The following is a 16044-nucleotide window of genomic DNA, read 5'->3' as shown; positions in this document are numbered from 1 at the left end:
TGTTGTTTGCGTTGGCCGCTGCTTTCCCTCCAACCTCATCACACTTCTCTTGTGTTTAGTGGTCTATGAAAAGAAAAATCAAAGTACACCAAGTAAGCTCATAGTGAATGTAAAATCACTGCCATGACCTCTGTTTAGGTCTATGACACGGAGTGGAACCTCTTCATACACCTCTCTCAATAGTCCTCATCTGACTCTTCAACAGGGGTTGCAAGCTCTTTCTGAAGTTACTGTCTGCTAACACTGCAGGAGGTCTGTAGGTTTGCCCTCCTCTGTTGAATATCCATATTTCAACTGATAACCCCCATACTCACTCTGGTTGGCAATTCCCCTAGAAAATTCTTAGCTTGCTTTGTGGAAATTTGGGGAAAGGGTTTTGTTGATGTAATTCCCATTAATTAGGTATCATCTGAAAAAGCCATCAGCTTACTGTTAACCATAGCAATGGCGACTCCTGATTGATAAGCACAGGTGTTTCATTAACGTCAGTAGCAAGCACTTGATACTTTTTCAAAGCTTGATGGAAAAGAAATAGCTTTTAGATTTAGTCTGCACATTTCACATTCCCATCAACTGTGTACAAGGGTTCCAATTTCTCCACATGCTCACCTCTCTCTCTCTCTCTCTCTGATAATAACTATCCTAACAGGTAAGAGGTAATATCACAATATCGTGTTATTTCTAAATAAGTAGGAATACATTTTAATGAGGAATGCAACTTGTGATTATGAATCTGTTATATTAACATATGATTGTATTTTAAGTATGAACTGGAAACTTGAGAAGGTTACCTAGAGATTCTGGAGTTGGTCCGCATTTTGAATCCTGGCTCTGAGATGCTGAAAATGTCATGTAACCTCGCTCTGCCTCAGCTTTCCTACACATAAAATAGACCTGTATGTAGTACCTCCTTCAGAGGGCTCTTGAGAGGGGAACTATGGATGATGATGAGAAGGCATGTATATCAATTTTCCTTTGAGATACAGTTGCCCTTTAACTTACAATGCCATTGCCTCCCAATAAACTCATGGTATTTGAAAGTATTTTAAGTGGAAAATGTGTTTATTGCACCCAACCTCCTGAACCTCCCAGCTTAGCAACACAACACACCGTAGACTGGCTGTGGTTTCCCCTGTGAGCACGGGGCTGACTAGGAGCTGCAGCTGCCATGTCCTAGCCTCCCAAGAGAGGAGAAGCTGAAGATTTGCTAACCTAGGAAAAGCTCCAAAGGCAAATCTGCGATTTTTTTTAAAAAGATTTATTTATTTATTTGAAAGAGTTACACAGAGAAGGAGAGGCAGAGAGGGCCTCCATCCACTGGTTCACTCTCGAATTGGCTGCAACAGCTGGAGCTGTGCTTGCACTGCTTTCCCAGGCCATCGCAGAGAGCCAGATCAGAAGTGGAGCAGCCGGGTCTCAAACCGGTGCCCATATGGGATGCTGGCACTGCAGGTGGCCCCAGCGCCAGCCCCTACAAATCTGCGATTTCTACTGAATGCCAATCACTTTTGCACTACCAAAAGTATAAAAATTATGTCGATGCAAGTTGGGCACCATCTGTATTTTGGAGCAAGCACATAGCTGTTGAAGGAATGTTACTTATTATATTATAGCTCATAAATGTAGAAGCAATGACAGAATTAGCAAATCACCAAATGTTACCCCTGGTAGCATAATGGTCTCTTCAGTGGCCACCAATACATCAGGTAAAATGTTGGTGAGAACTTTGTAACCAGTGGATCAGACAGATTCCTTTCGAACCCACTGGCCAATCATAAAACCCTTCAAAGCAGAACAGGTACACAGTCTGTGCATACTGATGGCATGAAATAGATGACATGAAACACAATTGAGTATAGAGCAATAGTTGTCATATTTGGGGCCTGATTCTGATCAAGTCCCTACCTACCAGGCTAAAGACATATGGCGGACAGAGGAACATGTTAAATGACTCTGTGAGAATACAGCTGGCCAAATACTAATACAGGAATTTCCAGAGCAAATTTACTCAGATTCCCCCACAAATAAATGGCATTAAAAATTAAAGAGGGAGGGGCCAGCAGAGTGGTATAGTGGGTAAAGCCGCCGCCTGCAGTGCTGGCATCCCATATGGATGTTGGTTTGAATCCCAGCTGCTTCACTTCTGATCCAACTCTCTGCTATGCCCTGGGAAAGCAGTGGAGGATGGCCCAAGTCCTTGGGTACCTGCACCCGCACGGGAGACCAGGAAGAAGCACCTGGCTCCTGGCTTTGGATCAACCTAGCTCTGGCCATTGCAGCCATTTCGGGAGTGAACCAGCAGATGGAAGACCTCTCTCTCTCTCTCTCTCTCTCTCTCTCTGCCTCTGCCTCTCTGTAACTCTCTGACTTTCAAATAAATAAATAAATCTTAAAAAAAATAAAGAGGGAAATGAAAGAACTTCCTTCAAAGTTAGACCAACCATGTGCAACATGTGAGTGTGTTTAGAATCCTGATTCAAACAATTCACTCAAGGAAAGATATTTTGGAGACAACCAGGGAAAACTGAAGACTGTTTGGGACTAAGATGACATTAAAGAGTTGTTACTAATTTTGTTAGGTGTGATAGTATTGAGATATGATTAACAAAGGGAATCTTCATGTGTTAGAAAATTTTGAACTGAAATGTCATGTTGCCTGGGAAATGCTTTAAAAGCCTCCAGCACAAAGTGTGAATATGTGATGTGTCTGTGTGTTCTGGAGGGGGCAAAGAGTTGAGAGAAAGGCAAGATGTTGTTGGTGTTTAGAGCTGGGTGACACACAGAAGGGGAGTCACTACACTATTCTCTATTTTTCTATGTTTGAAACTTTCCATGACAAAAAGTACTCTTGTGCCAAAGTGAGAAGACACTAAAAGTCCAATTTGTATGCAAAGGTTTGCATGAAATTATAAAGCAAACAATGGAAACACATTTTTGAGCTTTAAGGGTTTGTTTCTCACACCTAAAGACCCCCTAGTTATGTGTTCTACCATCAGGGATGGTTCGGGAAGAATCAAAGATTTGATACAGTTTTTCTCATTGGTGGATCAGACTCTGAAAAGCAGATGAACGCACGCACTGCCCCTGTTACCTCACCTCCGGCCCTCACACTCTGGGTCCTGCCTCCCCATTGGGACCACGCTCCTCAAGGTCATCATATGCACTTGGACCTTGAGGAGTTGGGTGCCCTCTTTAATCCCCAAGTCCAGGTGAGGTCAGAGCATACGTATTTACTTATGAATAACCGGGTACCGAAGTACCCACCCAATTGTGTAGAGCTTCCAGACGGAAGAGGCCTCCCGGCTGGATCCCCTATGGGAGGGATCTTCCCTCCTCTACATACAGGGCCTCGTCAAGTCCTGCTTTAACTCTTCTTGAAGTCCCAACTCAGCATCCTGAGGCCCAGAGAGATCCTTCCCCTGTTTGCCTTCTGAGTTCCCGGTCCTTCCTGTCAGCTTTCTTGACACTTGGATGTCCACCCTGTTCCTGAGAGGCCTGGAGTAAGCCTTGACCATGGCCAGAATTGGCCAAACCCTTCAGAATAAAACACTGTGAGCCCGAGTGTGGTAAGAAACGCATGCAGAGCAACACAGGTGGAACTTCCTTATGGAATTACCAGAGGAGGCTGCCCTTGAGCACTTGCCCTGAATTCACTGGTCTCCTCTTGGTTTCCATTCTCCTCCTTGTCAGTGAAGCACTGGCTGCCCCTGTCCCGTTTGACACTCTTTGCTCTCTTGGCTGGGTCATGCTGTTTCTTCTGGTTTTCCTCTAAACTCTCAGATCGTTTTCTGTCTTTGCTGTTAATTCAGAGTAGGGGATACTTGGGTGTCATGTAACAGAAACAAGGATGATTGTGCATAGAATGCGCTTCCACATTGAATTTAAGTTTTGTCCCTAGCCTAGGCCGTATCTGTTGAACACTGTTACCAATAGTGCTAGACCTACAGTAGCTCCTCCTCCTAAACTTTGGCCTGGCCCAAGCTTTTGTGCTTGGTGCTCCTTTCATCGTCCCAATTGTTTGCCCCAGCTGAGCAGGTGTTTGTCCTCGGAGCACCGCAGTAGTATCAGACCTTGCTGCCTCTTTGCCTTCCCTGGGCAGCCACTGATTCCTTCACAGCGCAGCCCTTGTCTGTGTAAAACATACCCCACAGACCCATCAAATACAACCTGAAAAGGAAACGTATCTATTATTTGTCCATCTTTTTCCAATCTAATGTGCTTTTTTTTCCCCTTTAAATTCACGCAGACTTTTAAACATACTTCTGAACAGCTCTTATGTGACAGCCTTGGTTGCAAGGTCTCACTAAAAGCCCACAACACACTTGTTGACCAGGTGGGTTTCTCTCCCCTTTATGGTAGAAACCAGGACCCTGGACCACACAATTAGTAAGTGGTGGACCTGGGACTCGTCATACAACTTTCTGTGTGCCATCTTCTTCTTCTTCTTCTTAGATTTATTTATTTATTTATTTATTTATTTGAAAGACAGAGTTATAGAGAGGGAGAGAGAGAAAATCTTCCATCTTAAATGGTTGCAATGGCCGGAGCTGTTGCCAATCCGAAGCCAGGAGCCAGGAGCTTCTTCCAGCTCTCCCACATGGGTGCAGGGGCCTAAAGACTTGGACCATCTTCTACTGCTTTCCCAGGCCATAGCAGAGAGCTGGATCAGAAGTGAAGCAACCGGGACTTGAACTGGCACCCATAGGTGATGCCGGCACTGCAGGTAGCTGTTTTACCCACTATGCTACAGCACCGGCCCCTGTGTGTGCCTTCTTGAGTCACCTGTCTTACTCTGCCTTCTGCTACAGCTACTTTTGCTTTTTTTTTTTTTCCTTTGCTTGCAAAATCTTGAGAAACTTTTATATGTTTCCTTTCTGCTCCTGGAACTAAGCTTCTAATTTGAATTTTGGAGACAGTCTCAACTTCAAATATTTTATCTCACTACACAAGTAAGTACTCGTGCCCCAATTTGGGGTTTGTAAAGTGTGGTCAGTGCTAAGGCTTTGAACACTACAGGCTGTCAAGACATATCTGCAGAATTGAAATAATATGGGAAAACTGGTCAGACTTATTTCAGATTTGAATGAGATAGAGATCAAAATAAAAAAATAATGCTTTCTTAAAACAACAAGCACAGATGTCAAGTGATGACTAATTACAAGCACCTGCGCATGTTTGGAAAGCATGGTGCGATACAGAACAAGAAAGAGCAGCTTTCTGTGTCGTTCCACTTCCAGCATCAGGACAGAGGGAGAAGAATCTGGCCAGGGTCTGATCCCGCAACTGATCTGGGTTCTTTTCTCTTGCCATAAAATTACTGCTCCCATATACCTTCCCTGATGTCTAACTCTCATGCTTTAATTTCAAGCATAGTGCATCTGCTAATTCTTTGAAAATGCTAGCATTTACTTCCCTTCACTCCAACATGTTCCTCTCAACTTCTTTCTCAGGTGAAGTATGCCTTTTTCTAGATATTTCCAGAAGTTGACAATTAGAGGTATTAACGGCTTCTTCATGCAATTTTAACACAAATTCCCTCTTGTATTCCTTTTTCCATGATGGCCCGTGGAGAATGTTTACGTTCTCATCAGGAGTCGCATTTCCCAGATCACTTGTGTGCACAAAGCAGGGTTCAACTCATCTTCTGAACTGGAGACAGACCAAGGTGTGCTGTCCTTATCCTGACCTTTTCTCCCAGACTCTGGGTCTATTTCATGTCACTGTTCAGAGCTTGAGGTCTGCAGTTAAATCTCAACAGAGAGTTACTTTCTTGAAACGCCAGGCTACAAGATGCTGCTGTCCTGGAAGCACACCTGTCATTTATTTGTAGGTTGGGTTTCTTTGTATCCTCCCATTCCACTTGCCCTTTAAATCCTACCACTCTAGTCACCTGCTCCCCACTTTGAAGTGAGATCGATTTTTGTCCTCGTAGAGGAACTGGGGGGAAAAGTTTTCCGAACACACAGCGGCAGCAACAGATAAATCAAACTGCACTACGTGTTGTCATTCAGCAGGCTGTTCGCAGACAGAGCTATTTTAAAACCATTAAAAAACGCCATTCATCTCAGACTGGCCATCTGCTTTCCGCTCATGGGCTCATCGATGGTGTGAGCAAAGAGTTCGCTCTCGGTGGCCAGCTTCCTCCTAGCTCGCCCGGGACGTTCGGGGAGACTCTTATGGGAAGAAGGCAATTTGTCTTCGCTGAGCGACCGCATGGCTAACTACACAGGGCAATTACACAAAGCAAATGTATCAGCTTCTGCCACGGGAGGCAGGAGTTCCCTCTCTGGTCATTAATAATGAGCGCTCTTCAGTAAGCAGGAAAACATTTACCAAATAAAGTGGCCCATTATAGATGATCCCCCAGGCAGCGAGAAGCCTCACGGTCACCGGTCACCGCGGTGAGAGTGACGCTGACAAGGTTGGTGCTGCTGCTTTGACCTTGCTTGGTGGTTCTGAAAGCATCTCGGAAGTGGCAGAAGCAGGGGCCGTCGGCTCTTTGTGCAGAAACGTCCGGTCCAAAAAAAAGGGGATGGGTCTTCTCTACATTGAAATTCCATCGCTTCCTTTCCTGGCAGCTGCATCGGTGGGAATGCCGCGAAATAAAAACGAGGACGAAGTCAAGTAGAGCCGGGAAGTGTCAAGTTGATCTACTGCCGCTCTGGGGGGCAGGAGTGCCGGGCAAATTCAGATTCTTCCTGAGCCCCGTCTCACCACGTCACCCACCATTTAAAATGCTCGTCCTGCCCGCTCCTGGAACTCTCTGGAACACTCGGGAGCCCCCCATTTGCTCTGATGCTTAGACAATGGCTTGGGCTATGGTTACTTGTTCAGAGTGCTCCTTTGCAGCCATTTTAATGGGCAAAATCCCTGGAAAGGTGCTGACATTTGAATGCCCTCCACTGATGCTCTGTATTTAGAGACAGCAGGCCTCATACTGCATTCAAAGCCCGTGCACAGCTCAGGGGCCTTAGCCACCTTGCTCACACGGGGGTGTCATTAGAACAGACATAGAGCACGCTCACTCACATGTGCTCTCATCTTCAGGACAGCTGACCATTCCTAACCAATGCTTGACACCCTTAGAAGGTGCGTGTGGGCTGCCCTTGCTTCTCAGATGAGTGGATTTAGGGGGTAAAATGACAAAAGTCAAAGCATTGAGGCCCAGATTGGGCCTTTGATGAACTCTGCAAAAGATGGAATAGTTATATGGTAATGGTCAATAGTGTGATGAAGCCCATGGCTTCTCAACTTGGCTCGGAACTTGACCTAGCCCTGGTGTATCACCAGACCCCATTAAGAATTTGGTCTACTCATTCATACTTCTGTGAAATGAATGCATGGATGCATCGCTGCCAATAAACCACAAAGGATGGGCTGATGAGAACCTGCTTGGCAGTCATGTGCTGTTGTTGAACTTCAGAGCACCTTTAAAACTTCTGAAATGCTATTGAGTTTTTAAAAAATTGTGTCACAAAACACACATGCCGTGAGAGACAGTGAAATGCACAGCTCTGAGCTGTGTGCAGATCTACTGCTGAACAGGAAATAAAAAATGCAAGCAGTCTGCACACAGAGGGACTGATGCCAATGGGCGGGAGAGGGCTCGCCTGACAGCACCCAGGCCAGTCTCAGGCAATAGGAAAAGGCTTCCAGAGAAGTTACATCAAGTGACAGTGACACGGATAGCTTGCGGACAAGCAGAAATCGGCCAGGGGGAGGGATGGGCCTGAGGGAGTACCCAAAGGCTATCATTTTAAAGTTGCGCAGGAACGTGCCAGGGGATTCCAATACAATCCCATCAAGGTGGCATGTACCAATGCCATCTCACTAGTCCAAGTAATCAACTTCAGTTCACAATTGATCACACTGAAGGTCTAAGAGTCAAAGGTATCACACAAACAAGACCAGTGTCTGCTAATATTAACTGATAGAATCAAAAAGGGAGAGAATGATCCAACACGGGAAGCAGGATACACAGCAGACTCATAGAATGGCAGATGTCCTAAATAGCACTCTGGCCTCAGAATCAGCCCTTAAGGCACTCGGATCTGGCTGAAGAGCCCGTGAAAGTATTTTTGGCATGGAAAGCCAAGACACGCTGGGGGAGGGGGGGAGAAGAAGACCTAAATGAAAGATCTCTGTGAGTGAGTTCCCAGTGGAAAGAATGGGCCATCAAAGAAGGAGGTACCTTTCTCTGAAGGGAGGAGAGAACTTCCACTTTGACTATGATCCTGTTGGAATAAGATCAAAGTTGGCAAACCCAAAAGGCTTCCATGGCCTTGGAAACTCATGACTAGAGCCTAGGGAGATTACTGATGCCATAAACAAGAGTGTCAAATTGTTAAGTCAACAACAGGAGTCACTGTGTACTTACTTCTCATGTGGGATCTGTCCTTAATGTGTTGTCCAATGTGAAGTAATGCTATAACTAGTACTGAAACAGTATTTTTACACTTTGTGTTTCTGTGGGTGCAAACTGATGAAATCTTTACTTAATATATACTGAATCGATCTTCTGTATATAAAGATAATTGAAAATGAATCTTGATGTGAATGGAATGGGAGAGGGAGCGGGAGATGGGAGGGGTGTGAGTGGGAGGGAAATTATGGGGGGGAAGCCATTGTAATCCACAAACTGTACTTTGGAAATTTATATTTACTAAATAAGAAAAATGAATTAAAGAAAAAAAAATAAAGTTGTGCAGGAAAGGATGAACACAGAACACAGCAAGACCAGCAGCTCTGTGGGCTGAAGCCCAATGCATCTTGGTGGAAGCCACCCCACCCCTCCACGCCTTTTTTATTTTTTATTTATTTATTTATTTTTTTGACAGGCAGAGTGGACAGTGAGAGAGAGAGAGAGAGAGAGAGAGAGAAAGGTCTTCCTTTTGCCGTTGGTTCACCCTCCAATGGCCACCGCAGCTGGAATGCTGCGGCCGGTGCACTGCGCTCATCGAAGGCAGGAGCCAGGTGCTTCTCCTGGTCTCCCATGCGGGTGTAGGGCCCAAACACTTGGGCCATCCTCCACTGCACTCCCGGGCCACAGCAGAGAGCTGGCCTGGAAGAGGGGCAACCAGGACAGAATCTGGCGCCCCAACCGGGACTAGAACCCTGTGTGCCAGCGCTGCAAGGAGGAGGATTAGCCTATTGAGCCGTGGAGCCGGACCCCTCCATGCCTTTAAAAGTGGGACCTCCATGCAGAGTTCTCTCAGAAAAACAAGAAAGGAAGGAAGGACAGGAGGGAGGAAGGAACATGGAGAACTTGCAAGTTGGTCTAAATGGAACATGAACACTCAGCTTGACGGGAGAGCTTGAGGGAACGCTTCGAAAGGAAGCAAATGAAGATGGACACTTGTCTTATCTGTTTTGCGTGGCAGTAAGACAAGACCCAAGACTGGGCCCTTTTTAAGGACAAGAGGTACGTTTTGGTATGGTTTTGGAGGCTGACAAATTCAAACTTGAGCAGCCCCCTCTGGCGAGGGCCCTCTGCCATGTCCCAACATGGCAGATGGCATCTGATGGGGGGAGTGTGTGCAAGAGTGGCCAGCTGGCCCAGGTAGAGGTTGGCACGGTGTGGGGTGTGGCCTTGCTTTATAACCACCCACTCTTGGGGCCACTCATCTAGTCTCAAGAGACCGATCCCACTCCCAGGATGTGGGCATTGATCCCTTCAGGGGATGACCTATGGCCTAATTACTTTCCACTGGGCCCCACCTCAGCGATCCACCATCTCTCAATACCATGACTTGGGAGCAAATTTCCAGCACAGGAACATTTGGGAGAAACCATACCCAAACCATAACAACTCTTTTTTCTTTTAAAAGATTTGTCTATTTTATTTATTTGAAGGGCAGAATTACAAAGAGAGAGACAGACAGACAGACACAGATCTTCTATCTGTTTTTTCACTCCCCAACTGGCTGCAATTGCCAGTAGCCAGCAGCCAGGAGTTTTTTCTCTGTCTCCCAAGTCGGTGCAGGGGCCCAAGCACTTGGGCCATCCTCTGATGCTTTCCCAGGAGCATTAGCAGGGAGCTGGATGGGGAGTGGAGTGGCTGGGACTTGAAGCCCATATGGGATGCTGGCTATTACTTTAATTGTCTTTTCAATTTATTAGGCCATGGTCTGTGGAACAAATTTAGCAAACATTATTTCTTTTGTTATAGACAAGCAATGTCAGACACAAAGAAATGAAGTGGTGCTTTCAGTTTCATTCATGCTACTTCTGGGAAAGGTGGTAATGTTGACACAAGATTACAATGGCTCTCAAGTCTTGAAATGCCTCTGTCTAGTCATAATTCTAGGACAAATCCCCCGAGACTGGGTTCTTTGTGAAGAGCTGACATCTGTTGCTCATAGTCTTTGAGGAAGGAAAGCCCAAGATCAGGGCACTGGCAGATTGTGTGCCTGGCCCATGCTTCCAAGTTGATGTGTTGTTACCATGTCCTCACATGGCGGAAGGTAGCAGGGCTAAAAGACAAGAGTTGCAACTTCCCATGGTGGGCTAGAAAGGAAGGGTGGACTGCCTTCCCATAAGCCTTTTTAGAAGCCCCCAATCCTACCCAGGTTGGGGGCGCTCTCCTGGCCGGCCACCTCTTTAACCCAGCTGCTTGAGTTTCAGCTTAAATTTTGAAGAGACACGAGCATTCAAACCATAGTGTGAAACTGTTTAAATGGAACAACCAATGACTAAATAAACCAGCAAAGAGGCGAGAAGCAGTGCTTTCCCACTGGGAAGCAACCAGGAATAGCAGTGTGCAAATGGATTCCTGGCCCAGTACAAAATCCCTCCAGAAAGGCTTCTGTGGAGACAAAGCATAGACAAAACTCAGGGAAATCTTTAATCTTGCCCACCCCTCATTAATTCTACTTTGGGAGTGGGCTGTGCTCACCTGGGGTGAACATGGGGTCTGCCTTTCCCCAGGAGAAGTTCTCTGGGCCGACACCACGGCTCACTAGGCTAATCCTCCGCCTGCAGTGCCGGCACCCCGGGTTCTAGTCCCGGTCGGGGCGCTGGTTCTGTCCTGGTTGCTCCTCTTCCAGGCCAGCTCTCTGCTGTGGCCCGGGAAGGCAGTGGAGGATGGCCCAGGTGCTTGGGCCCTGCACCTGCATGGGAGACCAGGAGGAAGCACCTGGCTCCTGGCTTCGGATCAGCGCAGTGCTCCAGCCGTAGTTGCCATTTGTGGGGTAAGCAACGGAAGGAAGACCTTTCTCCCTGTCTCTCTCTCACTGTCTAACTCTGCCTGTCAAAAAAAAAAAAAAAAAAAAAAAAAAGAAGAAGAAGAAGTTCTTCTCTGGCACCCCAGCATGTGACTGTCAACAGGGGAGGGAAAACCACAGTGGCTCACCATCTATGTGTCCCCGACTGGAAGGAAGGCAGGAGACGCAGTGTGGAAAAATGACCAGGAACTCGATTTTTCCACAACACACAGGGCTCTCACCAAACAGGAAGTGGAAATAAAAGCCGCCACGGATATGCCGTGCAGGGGAAGACGGACAGGGTGCTCCTGGCGCCTCTTCCTCAACTCTTGCTTTTCTCTTGTTTTATTCTACTCCAGCTGAGACTGGAAGGGCGTTAGTGGCTGGGGAAGGCAAGTGAGCAAGGAGGGTCTTTGAAAACGAAGCAGATTGTCTCCAACAGAAGCCACGGCGTGGAGGCTCAGCTCGCGTTGGAAGAATAACCCCCAAAGTGTTGACAGCCCTCAGAGGCACGAGGCACAGCAGACATTTTTTTTTTTTTTTTGGACAGGCAGAGTGGACAGTGAGAGAGAGAGACAGAGAGAAAGGTCTTCCTTTTTGCCGTTGGTTCACCCTCCAGTGGCCTCTGTGGCCAGCGCGCTGCGGCCCGCACACTGCGCTGATCCGATGGCAGGAGCCAGGTGCTTCTCCTGGTCTCCCATGGGGTGCAGGGCCCAAGGACTTGGGCCATCCTCCACTGCACTCCCGGGCCACAGCAGAGAGCTGGCCTGCAAGAGGGGCAACTGGGACAGAATCCGGTGCCCCGATCGGGACTAGAACCCGGTGTGCCAGCGCCGCAAGGTGTAGGATTAGCCTAGTGAGCCGCGGCGCCGGCCAACACAGCAGACTTTTAGCAGAATTCCAGAGAAGGGCGCTAACTCAGCTCACTCACCAGCTGCAGTTCAACACGCTCTCAGATTTACGCCTTCCTCTTGTCCCAGCAGGAGAAAAGCAGAAGGGAGAACATATATTATCAGAACACTAACAGAGGGAAGGGTTAATCCATCTATATAATATTTGGGCAAGTAAAAGGTCTGGATAGAATAAAACAGTGACATCAGAATTATGCAACGATAGCACAGCAAGGAAAGAAATGGGCGTATTAACCTAGCTTTGAAGGGAAGGTAGACAAATCATTCTTGAGGAACAGGGAGGGAAGAGAAACACTTTTGGCTACACATGTTTTACCTTGGCAAAGCACTGAGAGCCGATATGAGATATTTGAGTGCCCAGTTAGAGTGGATCTTCCTTGATTGCTGAGAGAAATTTCTTTCAACAGTAAACTACCTAGCATTCTGCCTTCCCATGGCTGCGTATTTATATATTACCTAATTTTTATTGTTAAAAGAAAATATGCTAGGGGCTGTTGTGGTTCAGCAGGATAAACCACTGCATGCTTTGTCACCAGCACCCCATTTGAGTGCCAGTTCGAGTCCTGGCTGCTCCATTTCTAATTCAGCTCCCTGCTAATGTGCCAGGGAAAGCAGAGTAAGATGGCCCAAGTGCTCGGGCTCCTGCCACCCACGTGGGAAGTCTGAGTGGAGTTCCAGGCTCCTGGCTTCGGCTTGGCCTGGCCCAGACTGTTGCAGCCATTTGGGCTGTGAGCCAATGGATGGAAAATCTCTCCCTGTATCTTCTTTACTCCCTGTAAATCAGTCTTTCAAACAAATAAATAAGTCATAAAAAGGCTATTTAAAGAAAACATAATATGCTGACAACACAAAAATGTAAAAGCTTCTGTAAGACATAAGCATTATAAACAAAGGCAAAAACATATAACAGGGGCTGGAACTGTGGCCTAGTGGGTAAAGCTGCCACTTGCAGTGCTGGCATCCCATATGGGTACCGGTTCTAGTCCCAGCTGTTCTGTTTCCAATCCAGCTCTCTGCCATGGCCTGGGATAGCAGTAGAAGATGGCCCAAGTCCTTGGGCCCGTGCACCTGCATGGGAGACCCCGAAAAAGCTCCTGGCTCCTGGCTTTGGATCAGCTCAACTCCAGTCATTGCAGACATCTGGGGAGTGAACCAATGGTTGGAAGACCACCCCCCCCACCTCTGCCTCTCTGTAACTCTGCCTTTCAAATAAATAAATCAATCTTTAAAAAAATAAAAACACATAACAGACTTGAAAAGTATATTCAACATATAGAAAACTGACAAAGGAGTAATATTCAGAATATTTTAAGAACTCCTAGATATCACTAAGAAAAGCAGAGTCTGAGAGGGAAATAGACAAAGCATAGGTATGAAGGCGCAGGTGATTCTGAAGAAGAAAATAAAAGGACTAGTGAACATAGGAAGTGATAACCAAGCTCACTGGCTGTTCTGAAAAAGCAAGTGAAATCAACGCGGTATGCATTCCTCCCCCGGAAAGACAAAGAAGCAATGTGCCCCTCTATTCTTCCAGCTAAAATCCCTGGGCATCATACACAAAACGACGTAAGCAGACTGAGAGGAGGCGCGTAGAGGGTTGAGCAGCAAGAGGCCTTGGGCCCTCGGGACAACAAGGCACCGAATTTCTTGGTATTGTTTTCTTTTTTCATCTCCTGTGACCTAGACTGAGTGTGAGAGAGAGGCAGGCAACCAGAAAATTCCAACAGTTCCAGACCAAAAGAATCTCAAAGGAAGCCTGTCTGTCTAGCCAAAAGGTCACAGAGGAGCAGCCTAGCGAGGCTGCGAATTCTTAGGCAAGAGCTGGTCCATCCCAACCAGACACACAGAAATAAACTGCGGCCCACTCCCACCTCCGTCTGTCAGCGAGGCCCAAGGAGGAGTGTATGTTTCCACTCCCAGGGATCTAGCGTGCAGCTCTCCAGATGCCACAGCCTCTGCCCCTTTGGTGGTGTCGGAGAGGGGCGAGTGGGAAGTCGGGACTCTCATCCTCACCTGGGGGTAATGAGCCACCCTCAGCCCTATCATTGGGACCACTTGGGGAAGCTGAGCTTCTACCCCTGTGCAAGGACTATTGTCTATAATGCATGTCTATAAATACATAAAGGGCACCCAGATCTCAGCTGGGCAAAAGACTTGGGAAGACACTTGATGGAAACAGATATACGTTGGGAAAATAAGCCCATGGAAATTTGTCCTACATCACTGGCCTTTAGGGAAATGCAAATTAAGCCCATGAAATAGTATGGCAACATAGCAGTTAAACTAAAATAAAATACAGTGACACCACCAAATGATGGTGAGCATGTGGAGACACTGGATCTCATGTAGAATACTTTTTAAAAATTCATGGAAATGGAATTAAAAATAAGTTTATTCTGGTGTAAAAAATAATTTTGGGGGTTGGTGTGGTGGTATAGGATGTTAAGCCTCTGTGATGTTTGCATCCTATATGGGCCCCCATTCAAGTTCTGGCTGCTCCACCTCTGATCCAGCTCCCTACTAATGCACCTGGAAAAGCAGTGGAAGGTGGCCCAAATGTTTGGGCTCCTGCACCCATGAGGGAGACCTGGAAGAAGTCCTGGCTCCTGGCTGTAGGTTGGCCCAGCCAGGGCCATTGTGGCCATTTGAGAAATGAACCAGTGGAGGGAAGATATTTCTCTCTCTCTCTCACCTCTGTCTCTGTAACTCTGCTTTTCTTTCTTTCTTTCTTTCTTTCTTTCTTTCTTTCTTTTTTTTTTTTGGTGGGGGGTGGAAAACAGGTAGAGTTATAGACAATGAGAGAGAGACAGAGAAAGGTCTTTCTTTGTTCCATTGGTTCACTCTCCAAATGGCCGCTATGGCTGGCGTTGCACCAATCTGAAGCCAGGAGCCAGGTGCTTCCTCCTGGTCTCCCATGCGGGTACAGGGGCTCACACACTTGGGCCATCCTCCACTGCCCTTCTGGGCCACAGCAGAGAGCTGTACTGGCAGAGGAGCAACCGGGACTAGAACCTGGCGCCCATATGGGATGCCAGCACGGCAGAAGGAGGATTAACCAAGCGAGCCACCGCACCAGTCCCCGTAACTCTGCCTTTCAAATAAATAAAAAAAAACAATTTTTTTTGGAAAAAAAAAATCCTCGAAGCCCATCCATGCAAAGTTTTTGTTTGTTTGTTTTGTTTGTTTTTTGATAACATGTCTTCCCCCAAGTTCTTTGAAGGCCCTGCATGGGCATGGCTGGTGGGAATGTAAATGGTACCAGCCCTCTGGAAAACAGTCTGAATGTTTCTTTAAAAAACAAACACATCGTGTTGGACCCAGCAATCTCACTCCTGCGATTTGCCCCAGAGCAATGAGAGCTTACAGTCACACACACACAGAGTTGCACACTGTGCTCCTAGCAACTAATTTCTCTTTCTTTAAAGGTGTATTTATTCATTTGAGAGGCAGAGTTACAGAGAGAGGGAGAGAGACACATGGAGAGAAGTCTTCCATCTACCGGTTCACTCCCTAGATGGTCACAACTGCCTGGGTTGGGCCAGGCTGAAGCCAGGAGCCAGGAGCTCCCTGCAGTTCCCCCACATGGGCGGCAGGGTCCAAACATTTGGGCCATCTTCTGCTGCTCTTTCCAGGCCATTAGCAGGGAGCTGGATTAGAAGTGGAGCGACCAGGACTTGAATGGGTGCCCACATGGGATGCTGGTGCCGCAGGCTTTACCCGCTATATTATAAGGCCTGCCCACAGCTTTATTTAGGACAACCCTAAACTGGAAATGACCAAAAATGTCCTATGATATGTGACTGACTAAACCCACTGTGGTAATTCGTACACTGAAATACTACTCAGTCATAAAAAGGAACAAATTACTGACAACTGCAGCAACTTGGGTAGATCACAAGGTCATTGCCCTGTGTGAAAAAGCCAGTTCAATA

Source organism: Oryctolagus cuniculus, chromosome 10, assembly GCF_964237555.1.
Source record: "Oryctolagus cuniculus chromosome 10, mOryCun1.1, whole genome shotgun sequence".
NCBI classification, from domain to species: Eukaryota; Metazoa; Chordata; class Mammalia; order Lagomorpha; family Leporidae; genus Oryctolagus; species Oryctolagus cuniculus.
Note: the sequence above shows the minus strand (reverse complement) of the source record.